The sequence below is a fragment of the Pan paniscus genome, chromosome 18, assembly GCF_029289425.2.
Source record: "Pan paniscus chromosome 18, NHGRI_mPanPan1-v2.0_pri, whole genome shotgun sequence".
NCBI classification, from domain to species: domain Eukaryota; kingdom Metazoa; phylum Chordata; class Mammalia; order Primates; family Hominidae; genus Pan; species Pan paniscus.
Genome location: NC_073267.2, coordinates 3236759 through 3242758, shown reverse-complemented (window position 1 = coordinate 3242758; position 6000 = coordinate 3236759).

Here is a 6000-nt window from a genome sequence, read left to right as displayed (position 1 = left end):
ACGCTGACATGGCTGTGAAGAGCTGGGTGCCAGGCATTACTGCCTCCAAGGTTGCTTTGCGAGGAATAGGTGGGGCATCAGGAAGAAGCCAGTTGCAGGTCAGGAGAGAGCACTGCCTCAGCTGGGGAGGGCCTGGCTGGGGGTCCCTAGGGCAGTGCAGGGCCCGAGAGTTAGAGGGGGGCCCAGGATGGGTGTGGGAGGCTGGGGTCAAGGCTAGGACTGGAGCTCGGCTCTCTAAGACCCTGAGGCCCCCTCCCTCCTTTTGTTGCCTTTTGTCGCCCTCCTGCAGGCAAGGCCTCTGCTGATGCTGCTTTTTTCTCCTGTAGCCATCCATGGGAGGGAGCTGTGAGATGGCCTGGCAGAACCCGCTCTCGGACCCCACAGAATGAGAGGCTCACCCCGCACAGGAACATCCTGGGGCAGCAGGCTCAGCACATTTTAAATTTTGAGTATGAACAAAGTAAACTTCAGGGTTAAAAAAAACACACAAAAATTTGTCGAGCACACAATGATTGAGTGCCTATGGTATACCTGACGCTTTGCCATATCCAGGCTTCAAACCTCAGGGTTCTGGGTCCTTTGAGGCCCAGCTCCAACCCCACCTCACCCAAGCACTCTCCACCCCCACCACGTAACCTTACCAGGGCTGCCCAGCTTGGGTCATCTCAGACCACTTGGGCCCCTCAGGCCTCACGCCCTGAGCCCCTCAGCTTGGAAACCAGCCTGGACACTATGGGGGCCCCTGAGGTTTCCACCTCCTGCTGCCCTTGGCCTGAAAGGGGTCAGTGGGACCCCGCCTTGGGCCTCTGGGAGGCTGTACCTTTGCTTCTGCCTCATCCTGTTCTCCAGGGCCCTGTCCCCTTCTTGCTGGGCCCTCCCGGGATGCCCCCCAGTCACTGCCCTCACTGGCCTAAGTCTCGCCTCCTCCAGGAAGCCTTCCAGACTGATGGCTCCCAGGCACTGAGCATCCCCCAACCTTGCTGTGAATGGTGGATGCCCACCATGGGCCCTCGGAAGCCAGGGAAGCCTGGGTCTCCTTGCAGGGGCCGCCACAGTTTTTCAGCCACTGCGATTCCACCCAGGTAAATCCCTTTCCTGCTTGTGTTTCCCAAGAATAACTGTGGAACGTGCTGGAAATGCAACATCCTGAGATAGGGAGAACAGCCTGAAGCAGCCAGGGCCTAGTTCCTATGCTCTGAGAGAAGGGAACGTCATGAGTTAGGTAGTGGCCCCCCGAAGAAGAAAGCGAGGCAAAAATCCCTGTAAGTAGAGCTCGCCTGGGCCAAGGTGAAGACAACCACCGGGGAGACTCAGAATTGGAATATGAGCTCCGTTCAGCCTTTGTAACAGGCCTTTTTTTTTGAGATGGAATCTCCTTCTGTCTCCCCAGGCTGGAGTGCAGTGGTGGGATCTGGGCTCACTGCAACCTCCGCCTCCCGGGTTCAAGCGATTCTCCTGCCTCAGCCCCCCCGAGTAGCTGGGATTATAGGCACCCACCACCACGCCTGACTAATTTTTTTGTATTTTTAGTAGAGATGGGGTTTCACCATGTTGGCCACGCTGGTCTGGAACTCCTGACTTCAAGTAATCTGCCTCCCTCGGCCTCCCAAAGTGCTAGGATTACAGGCGTGAGCCACCGTGCCTGGCCACAAGCAGGCTTTTAAAGGCAAACGGGCTGGGTGCAGTGGTTCATGTCTGTAATCCCAGCATTTCGGGAGGCTGAGGCAGGTGGATCATCTGAGCTCAGGAGTTTGAGACCAGCCTGGCCAACATGGTGAAACCCCATCTCTACCAAAAATACAAAAAATTAGCTGGGCATGGTGGTGTGTGCCTGTAGACCCAGCTACTCAGGAGGATGAGGCCAGAGGATCACTTGAGCCTGGGAGGTGGAGGTTGCAGTGAGCCAAGATCACACCACTGCACTCCAGCCCGGGCAAGAGAGCAAAAAAAAAAAAAAAAAAAGTTTATTTGAAAAAATTTAAAAAATAAGAAAGTTTATTTGAGGCCAGGTGTGGTGGCACAGACCTGTAATCCTAGCACTTTGGGATGCTGAGGTGGGAGGATCACTTGAGTTTCAGAGTTTGGAACCAGCCTGGGCAACAGAGTGAGACCTTATCTCTATTTATTAAAAATTTTTTAAAAAGAAAAAAAGTTTATTTGAGCATGTATTGCTCAATGAACCCTCCTATCACAAGACTGTGGGTGAATAGCACTCCCAGGGAGAGCCAGGGGGACACTTATCAAGCATTTGCAGAAGCAAACCCAGGAAAACAACTCGACGGTTAGAGTGGAAAGTCTCTCGTTAGGGCTGGTGGTTTCAGGCTGGCGCCATTTCTGGATTAACTGTGTGGTTCCCATAGGGCATGGTTTCTTCATGGAGAAATTGAAGGACTGGAGCCACCCCAGCCCAATGACTTCCCAAAGAGGATTTTTACAGACAGTGTCGTCCTTCTAGTCAGCCTATCCATGATGAGAGATTGGCCAAAACGTAGGCATGAGCACCACTCTGTCACCATCGTGGACGGGTGGTTGTTGTCTCATTCAGGGACTTGAGGTCCCAGCATGAGGCTCTTTGAGGAGAGATTTCTTTTATTGTTCATCTCATTGTGGTTTCTTTTTCTTTTTTTTTTATTTTTTTATTTTTTGAGACGGAGTTTTGCTCTTGATGCCCAGGCTGGAGTGCAATGGCGTGATCTCAGCTCACCACAATCTCTGCCTCCTGGGTTCAAGCGATTCTCCTGCCTCAGCCTCCTGAGTAGCTGGGATTACAGGAGTGTGCCACCACGCCCAGGTAATTTTTGTATTTTTAGTAGAGACGAGGTTTCACGATGTTGGTCAGGCTGGTCTTGAACTCCTCACCTCATGATCTGCCCACCTCAGCCTCCCAAAGTGCTGTAATTACAGGCATGAGCCACCGCTCCCAGCCTCACTGTGGTTCTAATGACACACGATCTTGGCTTACTGCAACCTCCGCCTCCTGGGTTCCAGCAATTCTCCTGCCCCAGACTCCTGAGTAGCTGGGATTACAGGCACGCGCCACCAAGCCTGGCTAGTTTCTGTGTTTTTAGTAGAGACGGGGTTTCTCTGTGTTGGTCAGGATGGTCTCGAACTCCTGACCTCGGGTGACTCACCCACCTCGGCCTCCCAAAGTCCTGGGATTACAGGCGTGAGTCACTGCACCCAGCCAAGAAACAACTTTTGAATGTAGATATCAACTGCTTTTAGAAAATGATCCAAACATGGCCAGGTGTGGTAATCTCAGCACTTTGGGAGGCTGAGGTGGGTGCATCACCTGAGGTCAGGAGTTCGAGACCAGCCTGGCCAACATGGCAAAATTCTATCTCTACTAAAAATACAAAAATTAGCCAGGCATGGTGGCAGGTGCCTGTAATCTCAGCTACTCGGGAGGCTGAGGCACGAGAATCACTTTAACCCAGGAGGTGTAGATTGCAGTGAGTCGAGATTGCACCACTGCACTCCATCTAGCCTGGGCAACAGAGTGAGATTTTGCCTCAAGAAATAAATAAATAGGGCTGGCACGGTGGCTCACGCCTGTAATCCCAGGACTTTGGGAGGCCCAGGCGGGCAGATCACCTGACGTCAGGAGTTTGAGACCAGACTCAACATGGAGAAACTCCACCTCTACTAAAAACACAAAATTAGCCCGGCGTGATGGTGCATGCCTGTAATCCCAGTTACTTGGGAGGCTGAGGCAGGAGAAGTGCTTGAATCTGGGAGGCGGAGGTTGCGGTGAGGCGAGATCACGCCATTGCGCTCCAGCCTGGGCAACAAGAGCAAAACTCCGTCTCAGAGAAAAAAAAAAAAATTTCAATTTACCAAAAACTGCTTTTTTTAAATTTTATTTGTTTATTTATTTATTTTTAAGATGGAGTCTCACTCTGTCACCCAGGCTGGAGTGCAGTTGAGCAATCTAGGCTCACCAAAACCTCTGCCTCCTGGGTTCAAGTGATTCTCCTGTCTCAGCCTCCCAGTAGCTGAGACTACAGGCATGTACTACCACGTGCGGCTAATTTTTGTATTTTTAGTAGAGACGGGGTTCGCCATGTTGGCCAGGCTGGTCTCAAACTCCTGACCTCAGGTGATCCACCCGCCTCGGCCTCCCAAAGTGTTGGGATTACAGGTGTGAGTCACTGCACCTGGCAAAAATGTTTTTAAGCTACTTTTATGTAGACATCTTTTGTAAAATATAACTATTTTGAAAAGTGTACTTATAAAGTCTTTTTTTTTGAGACAGGGTCTTCCTCTGTCACCCAGGCTGGAGTGCAGTGGTACAATCATGGCTCACTGCCACTTCAACCTTCCGGGTTCAAGCAGTCCTCACACCTCAGCCTCCCAAGTAGCTGGGACACAGATGCATGCCACCACACCCAGCTAATTTTATTATTTGCAGAGACTGGATCTTGCTATGTTGCCCAGGCTGGTCTTGAACTCCTGGGCTCAGGCGATCCTCCTGCCTCAGCCTCCGAAAGTGCTGGGGTTACAGGCATGAACCACCACAACTGGCCCTATTTATAAACCTTTATTTCATTTACATTTACCTAATTCACTTGTTCTTCATAATTGTGCATGGATTGCCCATGAAAAGTTTCATGAGACATTAACCAAAGGTAGCCATTGATGGATTTCAGGAAATGCCAGGTACACTGATCATTTCTTGATAAAAGCACTTGGAAAAATAACAAATGCAGAGAGAGGCTCTCTCGGCCTAAAAACACATCCTCCGCGGGAACCCAGTCCCCTGCCCGACACCATCAACTAACGCTATTTTATTTTTGTTGATACATCAGGCAAGTTTCAAAAATATCACAGAAGCAAAGTAATTTAAAAGTTACCCATGATTCTTTCCGAGGTGTTTTTGGCTTACCTTCCATGACTCATGCACCAAATGATTCCTTTTACTGCTTTTTTTTTTTGTGAGACGAAGCCTCACTCTGTTGCCCAGGCTGGAGTGCAGTGGCGTGATCTCAGCTCACTGCAACCTCTGCCGCCTGGGTTCAAGCCATTCTCCTGCCTCAGCCTCCCGAGTAGCTGGAATTACAGGTGCCTGCCACCGCCCCTGGCTAATTTTTGTAGTCTTAGTAGAGACAGGGTCTCACCATCTTGGCTAGGCTGGTCTTGAACTCCTGACCTCGTGATCCACCTGCCTCGGCCTCCCGAAGTGCTGGGATTACAGGCGTGAGCCACCGTGCCAGGCCTTTACTGCTCATTTTTTTACTCTTAGGTTGGATTTATGGTTGAATGGTCATAAGCATCTAGCAGAGACAGCACAAACTTGTCTCGCTCCAACCCAGGAAAAACCAGCAATTCTGAAAACACTCCTATTTTTATTTCACTAACAATTGTAAAACTATATTTACCAAAGATCTCCTTCATGTGAACTTAGAAAAAACTCCACATTTTGGATTAGTTTCAACATTTCTGTGCATTTTCAGAGTAACTTATAAGAGTGCTCATTTACCCCCAAGTCAATTTGAATACATGTCCCTTAAAGGATTGTATAAATTGGTTTAGTAACGCCATCCAAAAATATCATATAAATTAACATATAAACCTACATACACTCACAGAAAGATGCTCAAACATGCAGACGTAAGCTGACAAACGCTGATTTAAGAGTTACTTATTAGGAGAAATCCAAAGGTCATTCTAGGCTGTTGGTTGCCCTGACGTTGCTGTCACTGCAAGACTGTGCGTTTAGAAGCATTTTTGTTTTGTATCTTGTGCTAAGGTCCTTTGAAAATGTTCAGCTAACATAGATGAGTCTGTAGCTTCCCTCCCTATCTTTTTTCTCTTTCTTTTATGTATCTACTAATGTGCAGGTAGAGTTCATTTGCCAAGAGAGCAGCGAGGGCTGGCTGAATTGACTCAAATGCTGGAAGAAAAACAAAACCTCCAAGAGGGCTTTGACATCAGTTACGGGTTCATCCTTCTTTCATCTACAGGTCTGGTTCACTGACCAGTCAGCACAGGTAGGAAACA